General features: G+C 41.8%; 1 pseudogene; it reads right to left on the bottom strand.

Moving 5' to 3' along the window:
* Positions 1-1,612: 1,612 nt before the first annotated feature.
* On the bottom strand, positions 1,613-1,731 carry LOC148518311 (5S ribosomal RNA; annotated as a pseudogene).
* Between the last annotated feature and the right edge of the window lie 18,415 nt (positions 1,732-20,146).

Here is a 20,146-nt window from a genome sequence, read left to right as displayed (position 1 = left end):
AATTTTCAGTTAGTCCCCCACATCCCTGGAAGAATGGGTGGATCTCCCATATCCCATCTACATCCCAGCAAAGTGGGAAGGATGGGGAGATAATATCGGGAATCGTGGATCCAAATGGAGGGGGTGGGGCTAATTTGCATAATGGCGCAAAGACCATGGCCCCGTCTCTGAAATGGTCTTCTGCATCTCCTCTCTGGGCTAATATGCAAAAAACCATCAAGAACAATCCAGCAGGGTAGAACAGTACAGTTCCACCATGACAGTGACCAAATATGACATTACTAATTTCATTACCTGCAATATTAGTAAATGCATATATCTTGTAGAATGTAAATACGGCTTGAAATATATTGATTGTACTACCAGACCCTTAGAAGAAAGATGTTTGAAACACCTCAGAAACATAAAAAAGGGTTTTGAAAAACATTCCTTCATTACATTTTAAGGAACACCATTCTAGCTCTGTCCTGGTATTAGAGAAAGTAATGGGAATTAAACTAGTGGAAAAACACTGAAGGAAAAAGAATATTGACAGTAGTCTAGAACAAATGGTAATGAAAACTATACTTTAAATGAAGACCTTACACCTCAAGGGAATGAATACCGATTTCCAATAAAAATTTTTTATATAAGTCTTCTTCTCCTGTTATATACAAGTTCTCCCCTTTTTTATACAAGTCCTCTTCTCTTGTTTTAAATATTTTTTAATTATGAATGTTATTATATATTTTATAACTTATTTGTATTTTATATAAATCCTCTTCCTGATATATAATCAAAATGGTGACACATCATTTTCGTTTTATGATATTATTCCTCTCATTTATTATTTTTAGTCCTTTACTTGTTGGCTTTTATTGGTTTCTGTAGACTACTCTTATAGCATATTATTCAATATGTATTATTTATAATTTTACTAGTCTCTCCTGCTGTCTAATTTTATATTACATTGTGTTTTATATAGATATTTGTGTTTTTTTAATATTTAGACCCAGAGAATATGACAATACTTCTGTTTCCACAATTTGCTTTCCACCAGCGGTGGAACACATAAGAGGAGGTTCAATGATGCACTTCTGGATATGGAATAACAGTACTATATGGTGCCAGTCATGTTTCTCACAGTGTGCACAAAGAGAGGGAAGATTCTGCACAGAGCGGGTTTTCTCGAATTAGATCAATAGTATCCACAAAGGACCAACCATACGTGATCATTGCTTTCAAATAAGATCATTCAGAAAATTGTTGGTGGTGCTCCCATAGCCCAAAAGACAATACATACAAAAAGAGGAAAGTAGGGCTAGTTGTTGGGGCACACTTAGAAAAATATAATAAAATGTAACTTTTATTGAATATAAATAGATAAAATAAAAGGTACCAAAATCCCCCCCAAAAAAGACAAAACTATAAAAATATATAAATATATATGGATCTAATGAGATCCTGAGGTGATCCTCTGGCGAAATACTTAACAATTAATAATCATTCCAATGGGTATGATATTTTTTGTCAAGAAAGGTAAAGATGTTTAATCATATATTGGATATACGAATAAGAATATGGTTCGTGGTGCTCTGACTGACATCCTTGGTTTCCCCAAATATTCCTCTTTAATCTACGGCACCTGGTATTCCCTGGGGGTCTCCCTTCCAAGTACTAACCAGGCCTATCACCTTTTAGCTTCCAAGATCAGACGAGATTGGGCATTTTTGGTGATGTATGGCTGTAGTAATAGTCATATGAGGAAGGGTAGAATACCCCCACCTAGGTCAGAGCAGAGACACAACCAAATGATGGATGTAGGACTAGTACAATGAGAAGTCCATTTTTGTTATAAAAATCGTGTACCAAAAAAGTTTACGCATGAGCATAATTTCATTGTTACACTTATAATTTGTGCATCAACATTGTCGAAATAGACCGTACTGACAAAGTAGGTATTTTCTTGATATATAATTATTGTAACAAAAAAGTGTAATAAAATGCCTTTTAATCCTAATAAGATATCTGCAATAATTGGATGTAACGCATATGTACAAATGACATCTCCTATGTAGCTCACTCTGAGTAATAATAAAGTATCGCAAAATAAACACTCTCAGTTGGTCAAAGATGTCAAAGATGTCATAAAAATATCACAGTAATAAAGTTATTTGGTATGTATGGATCACAGATAATCTGTTATTAATCTTATCAATGAGCTGATAAATTAGGGTTCACATACATTTACACAAGAAGGTATAAAATTAGCTCCAGGGTAATTCTGAAGCACAAGTATCTTGGAAGGAACCTTTCAGTCTCAATGTCACAGTTTCCTCATGTACTTCTGTAGCAGAATAATCCGCTGTTAGAATGTACAATGAGTTAATAGAATGGGATTCACATACAATACACAAAAAACATAGAACATAAAATAAGCTCCAAAAGAAGTTTCGGGAGCAGATATATATCTTGAAAAAATGAACCCTTTTATCTCAATGTTTCAGTTTCCTTATATACATCCATACTATGTGGTCCATTCATTTAGTAAGGTACACAAGAGGGAGAGTGAGGTTACAAAGCAGCAATTAGTATGCTACTCAATAAGGAAAATATGTATCATATGCGATCACCAATGTCATAATATTCATATAGATGCAGATTAAGCTGTATGCATAACATCTATATGAATATTATGACATTGGTGATCGCATATGATACATATTTTCCTTAATGAGTAGCATACTAATTGCTGCTTTGTTACATCAATAAAAGTTACATTTTATTATATTTGTGCCCCAACAACTAGCCCTACTTTCCTCTTTTTGTATGTTTCTCACAGTGTAAATGACTGGATCGCATGACAGGAAGTAAGGGAACATAGGTCCGGTGACATCAGCGAAGGTCACGCATTTCACACATGGAGACAAGGTGGAATGAATGAATATTTTATAAGATCATCCTTAGATTTACGGAAGTTTAGAGGCCCAGATCGTTGGTGCATTCTAAGTTGTTAGGAACGCCACAATAAGTTGACAGGGGGCCAGAACTAAAAGCAAGTTTGGAGAGATTACCACCCACTCACTGTATTTTGGAACGGAAGTGAAGATATTAATTCAGCAGGAGTTAGAAAATTATTATTAAGCATATTGAAAACCGAGTTTAAATTGGTATCACATTATTAAATGTTTTTATCATATGTTGTAAAGTATTGAATTTATGAAATGGTTATTTTTTTAAAGGTTTTATGTAAAGGTTACTCCCCTGAATAGATCCACAAATGAGGGTCCAAGGGAGGAGGATAAATAAAGCCTCCATACAATCAGCCCAGTATACCTTGATAAAGGCTCTTGGTAGTTGAAACGCATTGGTGAATTGCCAGAGGAGGATTCCTATTCCCGGGAGGTACCTAACTTATCTTCTAAACGTGTAATGGTGTACATCTTACTATATGGTACGCAGCCCTACTTCTGTTTTAAACTTTGTCACATTAATAAAATGGTGTTACACTATTGCACATTTCTGTCTCCTTTATACTGTACATATCTGAGTGATAAGAAGTACACTAGTGGGGAGACAGAAAAAGTTATCAACACACCACAGTCGGATATACTTTTGTGGCGAATATTGGATTGCATTCTGGCTTATGTGAACTCCTACGACTAAAAGTAACTGTTGGAGAGAACTTTACTTGTGGATGTGACAGTATATTGTGCTAGAAGATGCAACCACTTTTTATATTTGAACTTGGTTCCCCAATAAGAGTTTGCACTTGGGCAATTCTTTTATTCTACCTTATACTTGCCTACTCTCCCAAAAGGCGCTGTAGACTCCTGATTTTTCAGGTAGTCCCCCACACCCACGGAAGAATGGGTGGATCTCCCACATCCCATCTACTGCCTATCAAAGTGGGCCGGATGGGTAGACAATACTGGGAATCATAGGTTCATGTGGTGGGGGTGGGGCTAATTTGGCATTATGATGCAAAGACCCTAGCCCCATCTCCGAAATGGTCATCTGCATCTCCTTTCCAGACTTCTCCTGGAAAGCAGCAACTAAAAGTTGGCAAGTATGATCAACCTTATTTTTAAGAAATTATCTGATATTTCGCTGATGCTCATAACCTTCTATGAGAAACTTTTTGTTTAAACAAATTAATGCAAGTTATGTTTTCAGATTTTTGCACCACTAAAGTCAACTTATTTCCTCTTCCTTTATTTATTTGTAATTTATATATCTGTCAAAGGCAGCACCCCCTGAGTACTAGTCCTTTGAGAAAAAAGTATAATAAGGGGTTATTTAGAATACTGAATAAAGAAAAATTAACTAGTTCAGAGGCTCATCCAAACTTCTTGTCCTCCTTCCCTCCAAAAAAACAGAATCTCTGTGAGTGTCTTCTCTCTGTCACTGGCAGGAATGAAGCAAAGTATTTCCTATTTTGCAGGTCCCCATTGGCTGGTATAGGGTAAAGCCATCTCAAACTGGTGTTATGCAGGAATGAAAACAAAGCTTTCTGCTGCTTGATGAATTGCAAGCCTCCATCTTCTTAGAAACCTAATGGCACATCATATATAAGCACTGAAGTAAGTGCTTTGTCAGCTTAATAAGCCCCATGCTGTAAAAAAATGTTTTAAATAAGTTTGCTAATTATGTTGTTTTGAACATCACAATGTTGGCTTTAATATTGTCAATTGTAGAAAAAAATTCAGCTATGGAGAAAGAACCATCACTGTGGAAGCCTTTTTTGGGAGATACAGAGAGGGTAGTTTAGGGGCAAAGTTCAGGAGATGCACACACCCCACAGCACTATGACCACACTATCCAATATTTGGAACTCTTGGCTAAGACTTTTTAATTATTTAGTTTATAACTGTTAATATTTAATATATTTTTATTGTTTAAATTTGTTATAGTTGTGGCCAGGCAATATTTTTTTATTGCTCCCATCATTTTACTTTACAACCAAAAATGTGTCATTTTTAAGAGCAAGGATCACAACAAAATGTATACAGTTTAAGAGTCTTGCAGTGCCCTCATGTAGCTTCATGTAACATAAGATCAGTGTCACCCACCTACCTAAAAAAAGTGACAGGACAAAGTAAGATACATTCAGTGGCATCACTAGTAGGGTGCAGGGGTGTGGGTCGCACCTGGTGACACCATCCGAGAGGGTGCTGCTTGGATGGTGTCACAGAGCAGCAATGAGATCAGGGAGAGGTTGGGGGGTTGATAAAAACAGCAAACTACAGGGGGCCTGGCTTCGCGGACACAAGGTCAAGTCCTTTTTAGTTGGCGCACACAAGAAGTCCTGGACTGAGGGTGATGGGTCAGTAGAAACACTGGGTGACACCCATCCTAGTGATACATTCTGCACATAATAGTGTAGGTACCAGCACAACATCAGCCATGTGCTTGGAAGGTATTAGCCAACCTATTTGGGAGATTAATCTACATTTGCAACCAAATTGGGTGTCTGCTTTCCATAGCCACCAGGTGGAGGGGTCTGCTCTACATTTGTCACCAGAGTGGGAGAATTGCTCCAAACTAATCACTGTATTGGAAGGCCTGCTTAAAACTATCCAAAATGATCTGCTGTACACTAGCCACAGATGAGGGTGTAATTCATTAGTCATGAAAGGATTTCATGGCATCTACATTAGTCACAAATTGGGAAGCCTGCTAAGCACTAGACTAGATTGGAAGGGTAAAGGTCAACCCCATGCTTTTATGTGCCAGATGCACCCAGATTTGCAGTAAATTATTGTTAGCACCAATAAGTTTTGTTTGAAAGTCCCACAGGCAAAACATGCATCATGAATCCACAGGTGACCTATTTCTGCACAGAACGGGACACTCCAGCACAAAGGTTTTGTATGGCTCATTGATTTTTTCACTTCATTATGGTATAACAGTCCTTTATAAATCTATTTATTCATCTAGATGCCAGGCATCATTTAATTAACAATAGACTATATTATATTGTAACAGAAAAGGATAAGACTACAGATGCTCACCACTTCTACACCACTTACTGACAAGTCATATGATAATATAGTTGTCTTAAAGAGACACACAACAATTGTTGACTATTTTTGTAAATGAACTGTTGCTTTTGAAGATTATTAGTCATTTCACATGTGAAAACTTATGAGTCATACATGTTAGCAGATCATTTTGTAATTAAGTGGTCCTTACACGAATGTGTATTGTATTATAATAGGAGAACCACATTCTGCACCTTTCCTTTCCTATCAGCAACTAATATCAACTCAGTAATTCTCTCATTGGCTGTCGAGTGCCTTGTGGCATGACAGCCAAAAGTAGAAAAGGAACAGATGATAACATTTGTTGAGATTACCTATTGTTTTTAGGCTAAACTGTGATTAAAGATCTCTCACTTACTGATCACCGCTCCATAGCAAATGCTGAAAAGCAGAATCTAGAAAACAGGTTATTTTATCCTAACTATTCTTTACCTTACAATATTGGACATCATGTATCACCTTAATGATGACTAACACTTAAAGGGACAGAGTTATTGGATTTAATATTTCTAACAACGAGTTTGTTCCAGAATTGAATATGTATATGTTTACTTTATGATAGCCATTAAAGTTCTCTCACTCACTGGTCACTGCTCCATAGCAAATGCTGAAAAGCAGAATCTAGAAAACAGGTTATTTTATCCTAACTATTCTTTACCTTAAAATATTGACATCGTGTATCACTTTAATGATGATTAACACTTAAAGGGACAGAGAGCCTGATTCAGAGCCGGATGCTATTTGCGGACGGTCGTTCCAAAAAAGGGGCCAGCTATTTAAATTGAGCGCTCACTCTTTGCGGTTTGGTGATGCCTCTATGTCTGAGCGAGCCAACGAAAAATGCACTCGCTATTTTGTAAAGGCGCCCCTTTGCCGTTCGCAACACACGTCATCTCCGGTATTTATTAGATTAATCGGGTACATCGAAAGGCATCTGAACTGCTCGCAGTGGTTGTGGTAGGTTTTTCCTACCGCAATCACTGCGAGCAGTTCAGGCTAAAAGACAACCAAGTGACGTGGTCGATGGCGCTCCTTTTCTAATTATGCACTCCCATTAAACGCCCTTTTGACCGTTTGGCACGCCTGCATTCAGATCTCCACTCCCCCATTTTCAAGCACCTTCCCCTGTCACCACCCACAAACGGTACATTCTGTCAATCAAATTAGCAGCCCCTCGCTGTTTTGCGAGCGCACGATTTCTGACCACAATGACTGGTTTGCGCATGTGCATTACGACCCATACGCATGCGCAGTTGTGCGAACATCGCTCAGAGCGAATGAGCGGCCGCTTACGAGCGGCTCTGAATAAGGCCCAGAGTTATTGGATTTAATATTTCCACAACGAATTTGTTCCAGAATTGAATATGTGTATGTTTACTTTATGATAGCCATCTGGTAACATTAGCTTGACTCAAACCTTGTGCATTTTATATTTCTGTATTTTTACATGTTGTTGTGTTATAGCTTTTTTCCACACTTCATCATTCATAGGAACAAGGGAATTAATGTCCCATGGGCCTGATTCAGAGCCGGACGCTCTGAAGGAGCGCCCGGTCTAAATCAGGGCGTTTTTTTTGGGGTTTATCCTCCTGGACGCTTGCATAGCTGTGGGGGCTTGTGATGAGACCCTGCGGTAGGGTCTCACTGCCGCAAGCCCTGGAGTGATTTTGGCTCTATCAGAGCCAAATTCACTCCCACTGACGTCACTAGTGATGTAAGTGGGGCCGGACCCAGACGGTAGGCATTCCCATGGGACCGCCTCCATCTGGGCAGCCACGCCCCAGCACGCCCACCAAAGGGGGCGTGCGGTCACTCACCATCGACATCACGCCCCCTTTGGTGCGAGACCCCGAGCGACAGCTTCCCCGTTGCTCACCGGATCTCGCGCATGCTCATGATGGAGCAGCCTCCGTTGTGCGCATTTGGGTACCATCGAACCACTTGTGAGCATCCTGCGCTCGCGAGCGGGTCTGAATGAGACCCCATATTCCTATCCACCACACACAAGCACCGCTTTTTGCGCTGTCCATTTTTTTATTTTCTACTATTATTTTAAAAGCTATGCTTTATGAAAACCTTGTCTTAAGAGTGCCCTACAATTAGTCTTCCCTTTCTGACAAAAATCCCAATGCAGTTATTTGCTAGATACACCCAGATTTGCAGTACATTATTGTTATCGCCAATAACAAAATTATGTTTGCTTTGTTGACATTGATTCAGCGAGTTTTTCCAACTCTATTAAAGACATTGGTATCAAACTAAAATGTATTTATTTATATTATCTAATTTCTTCCGGGTAAGAAAGGAAAACACTCCATACCACAACAACTAGGCCTTATTCGGAGTTGAACGCAAATGTAATCGCATAATGCTGCTGCATAGGAAACAAATGTGCCTCTCTCACCATGGAGCATATGCACCAGGAATATGATTGGAGGTGTGGACTGACTGTGAGCACAAAAGATGCTAAAAATCTCAGTACAGTACATTACAGTAAATGGCCAGATAGTGCTGAATATGAGTACCCAAGTAGTGAAATGCTTATCTAACAAGACACAAATATGGCATTTTCATTTAAAGTAAACATTAAAGGGTATATTTCCTTAAGGTTGATTTTAATCGATTTAAAAATGATCTAAATCGATCAACATTGATTTGTTTCTGAGACTAAATCACACATTTACTAACAGACAATTTTTTATTTGTTTTTTTAAGTGTTAGTAAATGTGTGATTTAGACCCAGAAACACATATTTGATGTTGATAGATTTTTAATAATTTTAAACCAATTAAAATTGATTAAAATCGACCATTAGTAAATGTACCCCTAATAAACATATGTGCAATCTTCCACCCTCCCAAACAGAGGAGTAACCTGTATTCAGATTGCCATAATTGAAGGCGGCAGGTCACAGCAAATCGGGTGAGTGGTTGTGCCTCTGGCAGGTCTGGGTTTTAGTACATTACTGTACTTCGTGTTGTCTTGTTTAACGAGTGTTCCTGTCTTAGTATAGGGATCTTATTAAAAGGTCTGTGGGCCTAATTCAGACCACTCGCGAGCGCTGAGTGCTCGCAGGCGGGTCGATGTTGCCCAAGTGCACATGCGCACGACGGAGGCGGCTCCGTCATGCGCATGCGCGAGACCCAAATAACGATGGCCAAGCCATCGTTATGGGTCTCGCACCAAAGGGAGCGTGCTGTCGATGGTGATTGACAGCACCCCCCTTTGGTGGGCGTGCCGGGGGCGTGGCTGCCAAGACGGAGGCGTTCCCATGGGAACACCTACAGTCTGGGGCCGGCCCCACTGACATCACTAGTGATGTCAGTGGGAGTGCTTTTGGCTCTGACAGAGCCAAAAGCATTCCAGGGCTTGCGGCAGTGAGACTCTACCGCAAGGGTCTCGTCGCAAACCCAATGGTCGCGATGGTCTTGACCATCGCGACCATCATTTTGGCCACTCGCTATAGCTGTGGGTGGTCACCCACAGCTATGCGAGCGGCCAGGAGGCCGCTCCAAAAAGGAGGAGGGACGGCCCTGATTCAGAGCGAGCACTCTGTAAGAGCGTCCGGCTTTGAATCAGGGTCTGTGTTCTAATTTCCGAAGTTTCCATTAATGTTCCATTAAATTTCCATTGTATTATTATTATAATGGCTTCAAATTGCAGAGATTTGAAAATGTGAGAATTGTCCAAATCTTTAATATTTCACAAATATTTCTTACATTTCCTTCTATCATTATGAAATATACTTTAATACAAAAATCCCAAATGTTATGTTTTCCAGGGAATAAAACAAACTTTTTTCTTTTAAACTTTCTTTTTATGTCAGTCCACAGCCTATACTTCTAGAAGCTCCTGGGACTTTATTAGAGTAAGATCATTAAAATGTAATAAGAACTATTTATCAAAGTCTAGATATGTTCACAATGTTTTTCTACAACAAGAAATTACAGTTGTTTTAATCAGCAATGTGCAGCTTTGCCAGATGTCCACAAGGTCTACTTGCAATGCTTAGTAAAAGTCTTTATAAATAGAATTGATAACGTCTTTTAATTTATAGAATAAATAGTTGCATATTATATTTATCCCTTGATTAGTGGTTAAATTGTGAGAATCTGATCCTGAGTTTTTATGTTAAAGCGTTTATCAGCATCTAAATAATTGGGGGTATTTACAATGCAATTTGAACCATTAGAAATTGTCTTAACCTTAAACCAGATGTGAAGTCAAGCAAACTATTCTTTACCACAGTCTTGGGAGTTGTATAAGATAATGTTGCTTTATTTAAATAAAAAAGTATTAGGAAATGTGATGTGTTTTGAACATTAAATGTATACAAAATACCTGTTTTGTATGAATAATAGAAAGTAATTTAAATTGTATTTTTATTATATTAAGCATAAAAGAGAAAATTCTTAAGAACAAAACCTTAATTGTTCCTGACAACTGCTATGTCAGTAGATGGCATACTATATTATCTTCAAGGCACACTGAAAACAACTGGATATAATAAAATATTAAACTGAATCTCTGTAGAAAGAACAGCTGTCACAAACAGATATAATAATGCAATGAAATTGTTACAAACTCACACCAAACTTGTTTATGTTGAACTGCCAAAGCCATCACCTGCATAACAAATGCAGTAGTCAAATATATATATTAGGGGTGAGCGGGTTCGGATTTCTGAAATCCGAACCCCCCCAAGCCCCCCCGATCCGAGTCCGATCCGAGTCAGGCTCGACTTTCCCGCCTGACTCGGATCTGAAATCGAGGCAAAACGTCATCATCTCGCCTTCCGAGTCTCGCGGGTTTTGGATCCTATATAAGGTACCCGCGTCGGCGCCATTTTCTCACTCGGCTGTGGACAGTGAAGAGGGAGGGAGGGAGTTAGGGCTGGCTGGGCTGTGTAGTGTAGTGTAGTGTAGTGTAGTGCTGCTGTTGTCCACTACTTCAAAGTCCATAGGGGCTGGCTGTGTTGTGCTGTGCTGCTGTTGTTAATAGGGGCTGTGTCCACTACTTCAAAGTCCATAGGGGCTGGCTGGACTGTGTTGTACAGTCAGTTCTCCATAGGGGCTGTGTCCACTCCAAAGTCCTGTGCAGTGTCCCAGTCCTAAAGGGGTGCTGTAGTGTTGTCCAGGGGGTGCTCTGTCCATCAGGGGTGCTCCCCCCAAGTGCTAAAAAAATAATATATTTTCTGTGTTTGTGAATTGTGTGCGCAGTAGCCGCACATGCATCAACAAAGTAGTGCCAAGCGTGCGCCTGTGTCATAAGTAAAGGGCCGGCTGGCTTGACCATTAAAGGGTGCTGTAACCCCCAAAGTACACTCCAGTCCAAACCAAAAAAAAAATTATTTTCTGTGTTTGTGAATTGTGTGCGCAGTAGCAGCACGTGCATCAACAAAGTAGTGCCAAGCGTGCGCCTGTGTCATAAGTAAAGGGCCGGCTGGCTTGACCGTTAAAGGGTGCTGTAACCCCCAAAGTACACTCCAGTCCAAACCAAAAAAAAAATTACTTTCTGTGTTTGTGAATTGTGTGCGCAGTAGCCGCACGTGCATCAACAAAGAAGTGCCAAGCGTGCGCCTGTGTCATAAGTAAAGGGCCGGCTGGCTTGACCATTAAAGGGTGCTGTAACCCCCAAAGTACACTCCAGTCCAAACCAAAAAAAAAATTATTTTCTCTGTTTGTGAATTGTGTGCGCAGTAGCCGCACATGCATCAACAAAGTAGTGCCAAGCGTGCACCTGTGTCATAAGTAAAGGGCTGGCTGGCTTAACCGTTAAAGGGTGCTGTAACCCCCAAAGTACACTCCAGTCCAAACCAAAAAAAAAATTATTTTCTGTATTTGTGAATTGTGTGCGCAGTAGCCGCACGTGCATCAACAAAGTAGTGCCAAGCGTGCGCCTGTGTCATAAGTAAAGGGCTGGCTGGCTTGACCGTTAAAGGGTGCTGTAACCCCCAAAGTACACTCCAGTCCAAAACAAAAAAAAAATTATTTTCTGTGCTTGTGAATTGTGTGCGCAGTAGCCGCATGTGCATCAACAAAGTAGTGCCAAGCGTGCGCCTGTGTCATAAGTAAAGGGCCGGCTGGCTTGACCGTTAAAGGGTGCTGTAACCCCCAAAGTACACTCCAGTCCAAACCAAAAAAATAATTATTTTCTGTGTTTGTGAATTGTGTGCGCAGTAGCCGCACGTGCATCAACAAAGTAGTGCCAAGCGTGCGCCTGTGTCATAAGTAAAGGGCCGTCTGGCTTGACCGTTAAAGGGTGCTGTAACCCCCAAAGTACACTCCAGTCCAAACCAAAAAAAAATTATTTTCTGTGCTTGTGAATTGTGTGCGCAGTAGCAGCACGTGCATCAACAAAGTAGTGCCAAGCGTGCGCCTGTGTCATAAGTAAAGGGCCGGCTGGCTTGACCGTTAAAGGGTGCTGTAACCCCCAAAGTACACTCCAGTCCAATCCAAAAAATAATTATTTTCTGTGTTTGTGAATTGTGTGCGCAGTAGCCGCACGTGCATCAACAAAGTAGTGCCAAGCATGCGCCTGTGTCATAAGTAAAGGGCCGGCTGGCTTGACCGTTAAAGGGTGCTGTAACCCCCAAAGTACACTCCTGTCCAAACCAAAAAAAAATTATTTTCTGTGTTTGTGAATTGTGTGCGCAGTAGCCGCACGTGCATCAACAAAGTAGTGCCAAGCATGCGCCTGTGTCATAAGTAAAGGGCCGGCTGGCTTGACCATTAAAGGGTGCTGTATCCCCCAAAGTACACTCCTGTCCAAACCAAAAAAAAAATTATTTTCTGTGTTTGTGAATTGTGTGCACAGTAGACTCACGTGCATCAACAAAGTAGTGCCAAGCGTGCGCCTTTGTCATAAGTAAAGGGCCGGCTGGCTTGACCGTTAAAGGGTGCTGTAACCCCCAAAGTACACTCCAGTCCAAACCAAAAAAAAATTATTATTTTCTGTGTTTGTGAATTGTGTGCGCAGTAGCCGCACGTGTATCAACAAAGTAGTGCCAAGCGTGCGCCTGTGTCATAAGTAAAGGGCCAGCTGGCTTGACCGTTAAAGGGTGCTGTAACCCCCAAAGTACACTCCAGTCCAAACCAAAAAAAATTATTTTCTGTACTTGTGAATTGTGTGCGCAGTAGCCGCATGTGCATCAACAAAGTAGTGCCAAGCGTGCGCCTGTGTCATAAGTAAAGGGCCGGCTGGCTTGACTGTTAAAGGGTGCTGTAACCCCGAAAGTACACTCCAGTCCAAACCAAAAATAAAATAATTTTCTGTGTTTGTGAATTGTGTGCGCAGTAGCCGCACATGCATCAACAAAGTAGTGCCAAGCGTGCGCCTGTGTCATAAGTAAAGGGCTGGCTGGCTTGACCGTTAAAGGGTGCTGTAACCCCCAAAGTACACTCCAGTCCAAACCAAAAAAAATATTATTTTCTGTATTTGTGAATTGTGTGCGCAGTAGCCGCACGTGCATCAACAAAGTAGTGCCAAGCGTGCGCCTGTGTCATAAGTAAAGGGCCGGCTGGCTTGACCGTTAAAGGGTGCTGTAACCCCCAAAGTACACTCCAGTCCAAAACAAAAAAAAAATTATTTTCTGTGCTTGTGAATTGTGTGCGCCGTAGCCGCACGTGCATCAACAAAGTAGTGCCAAGCATGCGCCTGTGTCATAAGTAAAGGGCCGGCTGGCTTGACCATTAAAGGGTGCTGTAACCCCCAAAGTACACTCCAAACCAAAAAAATATATATTTTCTGTTTGTGAATTGTTTGCACAGTAGCCGCACGTGCATCAACAAAAGAACAGCGCCAAGCGTGCACCTATGTCCCATAAGTAAAGAGCCGGCTGTCTCATTTCTTAAAGGCTGGTGTAACCCACAAAGTGCACTACTCTCCAGCAAAAATAAAAAAATATTTTCTGTGTTTAGCCGCACGTATATATCATATCGATATAACATAAATGGAGGACCAAACTTTCTCTGATAAAAATAAAATAGAGAAAGATCAAGAACCACTTCCTCCTAGTGCTGAAGCTGCTGCCACTAGTCATGACATAGACGATAACATGCCATCAACGTCGTCTGCCAAGGCCATTGCCCAATGTCATAATAGAGGGCACATACAATCCCAAATGACAAAGTTCAGGAAAATGACCTTGAAAAAAACATTTAAATCAGCTGAAGAGAAACGTAAACTTGCCAATATGCCATTTACGACACGGAGTGGCAAGGAATGGCTAAGGTCGATCCCTAGTATGTTCATGACTAGTGGTTCAGCTTCACATGACAATGGAAGCCCTCCTCCCACTAAAAAAATCAAAAGAGTTAAGCTGGCAAAAGCACAGCGAAGAACTGTGCTTTCTAAGAAGATATCACAAATCCCCAAGGAGAGTCCAAGTGTGGTGGTGGTTGCGATGCCTGACCTTCCCAGCACTGGACGGGAAGAGGTGGCTCTTTCCACCATTTGCACGCCCCCTGCAAGTGCTGAAAGGAGCACCCACAGTCCACTTGCTGATATGCAAATTGAAGATGTCACTGTTGAAGTACAACAGGATGAGGATACTGGTGTAGCTGGCGCTGAGGAGGAAGTTGGCGAGGAGGATTCTGATGGTGATGTGGTTTGTTTAAATCAGGCTCCGGGGGAGACAGTTGTTGTCCGTGGGATGAAAAAGCCCATCACGGTCATGCCTGGGCAGAAGACCAAACATTCCACCTCTTTGGTCTGGCAATATTTCTATCCAAATCCGGACAACAACTGTCTTGCCATATGTACCTTATGTAAAGGTGGAATAAGTAGGGGTAGGGACGTTAACCACCTAGGAACATCCTCCCTTATACGGCACCTGCAGCGCATTCATAATAAGTTACTATCAAGTTCAGAAACTTTGGCTAAGACCGTAAGCAGTCCAGGGACACCTAAATCCCGTTGTCCTGTTGTATCCAAGCGCCTGCAAACCACACCGTCAACTCCCTCCTCGTCAATTTCCTCCTTAGTCAGGATCGGAAGTAGTCCTGCAGGCCATGTCACTGGCATGACTGACTCTCCTATCCCGGATTCCTCTGGAAGATCCTGCATTGCTACGCCTCCTGCTGCCGCTGCTGCTGTTGCTGCTGCTTGGAGTCGTTCATCATCCCAGAGAGGAAGTAGGAACACCACTACTTTTACTAAACAATTGACCCTCCAACAGTCCTTAGCGAGGAGGATGAAGTACGACAGCAGTCATCCTGAAGCAGAACGTATAACTGAGGCCTTGACTGCTATGTTGGTGTTAGACGTGCATCCGGTATCCGCCATTAGTGCAGTGGGATTTAGACAATTGCTGGAGGTAGTGTGTCCCCGGTTCCAAATCCCATCTAGATTCCACTTCACTAGGCAGGCGATACCGAGACTGTACAGAAACGTCAGAAAAAGTGTCCTCAGTGTCCTGAAAAATGCCGTTGTACCCAATGTCCACTTAACCACGGACATGTGGACAAGTGGAACAGGGCAGACTAAGGACTGTATGACTGTGACAGCCCACTGGGTAGATGTATCACCTTACGCAGCAACAGCAGCAGCGTCACCAGTCACAGCATCTCAGAAACGCCAGCTCGTTCCAAGGCAGGCTACGCTGTGTATCACCAGTTTCAGTAAGAGGCACACCGCCGACAACCTCTTAGAGAAACTGAAGGAAATCATCGCCCAGTGGCTTACCCCACTTAGACTCTCCTGGGGATTTGTGATATCTGACAACGCCACCAATATTGTGCGGGCATTACATCTGGGCAAATTCCAGCACGTCTCATGTTTTGCTCACACAATAAACTTGGTGGTGCAGAATTTTCTGAAAAGCGACAGGGGCGTGGAGGAGACGCTTTGGGTGGCCCGAAAAATTTCAGGTCACTTTCGCCATTCAGTGACTGCATGCCAAAGACTGGAGCGCCAGCAAACACTCTTGAACCTGCCCCGCCATCACCTGAAGCAAGAGGTTGTGATGCGGTGGAACTCAACCCTCTATATGCTTCAGAGGATGGAGGAGCAGCAAAAGGCCATTCAAGCCTATACATCCACCTATGACATAGGCAAAGGAGGGGGTATGCACCTGACTCAAGCGCAGTGGAGAATGATTTCCGTGTTGTGCAAGGTTCTCCAGCCCTTCGAACTTGCCACCCGTGAAGTCAGTTCAGACACTGCCAGCTTGAGTCAGGTCATTCCCCTCATCAGGCTTTTGCAGAAGCAGCTGGAGAAAGTGAAGGAGGAGCTAAGATGGAGCGATTCCGCTCGGCATGTGGGACTTGTGGATGAAGCCCTTCATTCGCTTTGCCAGGATTCCAGGGTGGTCAATCTGTTGAAATCAGGCCACTACATTTTGGCCACCGTGCTCGATCCTAGGTTTAAAGCCTATGTGGTGTCTCTCTTTCTGGCTGACACAAGCCTGCAGAGGTGCAAAGACCTGCTGGTGAACACACTGTCAGCTGAAGCGGAACGTGACACGTCAACAGCTCCTTCTTCATTTTCTCTCGCAACTGGGGCTGCCAGGAAAAAACTTAGGTTTCCTAAGCAACCCGCTGGCGGTGATGCAGGGCAGGCAGGACCAAGTTTTGACATCTGGTCCGGACTGAAGGACCTGGCAACAATTTCTGACATGTCTACTGTCACTGCATATGATACTGTCACCATTGACAGAATGGCGGAGGATTACATCGGTGACAGCATCCAAGTAGGCATGTCAGACAGTCCATACCTGTACTGGCAGGAAAAAGAGGCAATTTGGAGGCCCCTGTACAAACTGGCTCTATTTTACCTGAGTTGCCCCCCCTCCAGTGTGTACTCCGAAAGAGTGTTTAGTGCAGCCGGGAACCTTGTCAGCGAAAGGCGTAGGAGGTTGCTTCCACAGAATGTGGAGAAGATGATGTTCATCAAAATGAATTATCAGCTCTTCCAGGGAGACCAGCCTCCAGAACGTACAGAGGGACCTGTGGTGGTGGATTCAAGTGGGGACGAGTTAATACTTTGTGAGGATGAGGATGTACACACTGAAGAGGGTGAGGAATCGGTGGATGAGGAGGAGGAGGATGACATCTTGCTTCCGTAGAGCCAGTTTGTGCAGGGACACATTAATTGCCAGCTTGTTTTGTGGGGGCCCAAACGAACCAATCATTTCAGCCACAGTTGTGTGGCAGACCCTGGCGCTGAAATGATTGGTTTGTTAAAGTGTGCATGTCCTGTTTATACAACTTAAGGGTGGGTAGGAGGGCCCAAGGACAATTCCATCTTGCACCTCTTTTTTTTCTTTGCACTATGTACAGTTTGGGGCCTAGTTTTTCAAACTGCTATCCTGTCTGCCACTGCAGTATCACACCTAGATGGGTCACGTGTTTGTGCCGCCCACTCGTGTCGCTTAGCATAGTCATCCAGCTACCTCGGTGCAACCTTTTGGACATAAAAACACTATTGTGAGGTGTGAGGTGTTCAGAATAGACTGGAAATGAGTGGAAATTAAGGTTATTGAGGTTAATAATAGCATAGGGGCAGAAAAACCTACAAATTCTGTGATTTTAGCTGTTTTTATGCTTTTTTTAAAAAAAATACAGATCCAAAACACAAAACCCAGAACCCAAAACACGGAAGGGTGGTTTTGGCAAAACCAATCCAGATCCAAAACACGAAGAAAGATCCAGATCCAAAACCAAAACACAAAACACGAAAAGTGGCCGGTGCACACCCCTAATATATATATATATATATATATATATATATATATATATATAATCATACAGAGTGTCCGCACTTGCAGCACCAGAATCAACTTGGGGGTGCTCAATTAAGGACAAAACAGCCCATGAAATATAAAAAATGAGAAGAATTGGCACTCACCAGGTAGCTGACAAGAAAATTGGTTTTTAATTACCCATCTTGAGGGAGAAAGTGCATAGAGCCATAAAGTGCAATAGTCATAGTCTACATTTCGGTCCTATGTAGGACCTTCTTCAGGACATCACAGCAGACATGTTTCAGCTTGAAAACCAAAGACAGACTAAATACCACCACCACTAGCTGACATATATACCCACTTCCATTAGGTGGAGCTCCACCCACGCAAAACACAATGTATGCTGGGACATAGTCACTGCATATTATAAACAACTAAACAAACATATCCCAGTCGACACTAAGATGATTTCCTTATTAGCAATGAGTCCCACCGCCCATAGAGCGTCGAGAACAACTTCCACATGGAATTACACAACAGATATAAGAGAAAGAAAACGGCGCTATTACCGGAAGTTCCATGCGTTCCACAGCAGTGGGACGCATACCTACAACCGGAAGTCGCGCACAAATCATTGTCGGGAGTTAGTCAGCGCTATAGTTACAAATAGCGCTGACATTCTCATGGGGCTGTCATTATAATAGTGTCAGAGTGCCCAAAATGGGATCAACGTCATCTGCACATTCAGCAGCAAAAGTTTATTGCTCTAATGCCTTCAATGGCACATAAGGACCCAAACAATAGAGGGCATGCAGCACAACATATCTCAATAACACCCCCTGCTGGTCTGGAGGATAATACAACTACACACCACAGGGAATAAATGTTCAAAAGTGGGTTCTCATTTAAAGAAATATTATTAGCAATGCGTTGGTGTAGGTATATATGTCACATATATACCTACACCAACGCATTGCTAATAATATTTCTTTAAATGAGAACCCACTTTTGAACATTTATTCCCTGTGGTGTGTAGTTGTATTATCCTCCAGACCAGCAGGGGGTGTTATTGAGATATGTTGTGCTGCATGCCCTCTATTGTTTGGGTCCTTATGTGCCATTGAAGGCATTAGAGCAATAAACTTTTGCTGCTGAATGTGCAGATGACGTTGATCCCATTTTGGGCACTCTGACACTATTATAATGACAGCCCCATGAGAATGTCAGCGCTATTTGTAACTATAGCGCTGACTAACTCCCGACAATGATTTGTGCGCGACTTCCGGTTGTAGGTATGCGTCCCACTGCTGTGGAACGCATGGAACTTCCGGTAATAGCGCCGTTTTCTTTCTCTTATATCTGTTGTGTAATTCCATGTGGAAGTTGTTCTCGACGCTCTATGGGCGGTGGGACTCATTGCTAATAAGGAAATCATCTTAGTGTCGACTGGGATATGTTTGTTTAGTTGTTTATAATATGCAGTGACTATGTCCCAGCATACATTGTGTTTTGCGTGGGTGGAGCTCCACCTAATGGAAGTGGGTATATATGTCAGCTAGTGGTGGTGGTATTTAGTCTGTCTTTGGTTTTCAAGCTGAAACATGTCTGCTGTGATGTCCTGAAGAAGGTCCTACATAGGACCGAAACGTAGACTATGACTATTGCACTTTATGGCTCTATGCACTTTCTCCCTCAAGATGGGTAATTAAAAACCAATTTTCTTGTCAGCTACCTGGTGAGTGCCAATTCTTCTCATTTTTTATATATATATATATATATATATATATATATATATGTATATATATATATATATATATATATGTATATATATATATATATATATATATATATATATGCTATAACGCTATTGCATACTACACTATCTTAAAGTACAAACAGGTATAATTATTTTAACATTATGCTCAGAAACTACAGCCATGGCCAAAAGTTTTGAGAATGATACAAGTATTGGTTTTCACAAAGTTTGCTGCTTCAGTGTTTTTAGACCTTTTTGTCAGATGTTACTATGATATACTGAAGTAAAATTACAAGAATTTCATACTGTAAGTGTCAAAGGCTTTTATTGACAATTATTTTAAGTTTATGCAAAGAGTCAATATTTGCAGGGTTGTCCATCTTTTTCAAGACCTCTGCAATTCACCATGACATGCTGTCAATCAACTTCTGGACCACATACTGACTGATGGCCGCCCATTCTTGCCTAATCAATGCTTAGAGTTTGTCAGAATTTGTGGATTTTTGTTTGTCCATCCGCCTCTTGAGGATTTACCACAAGTTCTCAATGGGATTAAGGTCTGGGGAGTTTCCTGGCCATGGAACAAAATTTTGATGTTTTGTTCCCTGAGCCACTTACTTATCACCTTTGCCTTAATGGCAAGGTACTCCATCATGCTGGAAAAGGCATTGTTCATCACTAAAC

Source organism: Taudactylus pleione, unplaced genomic scaffold (genome assembly GCF_031769625.1).
Source record: "Taudactylus pleione unplaced genomic scaffold, aTauple2 ptg000201l, whole genome shotgun sequence".
NCBI classification, from domain to species: Eukaryota; Metazoa; Chordata; class Amphibia; order Anura; family Myobatrachidae; genus Taudactylus; species Taudactylus pleione.
Note: the sequence above shows the minus strand (reverse complement) of the source record. Positions and strands in the feature narration are given on the sequence as shown.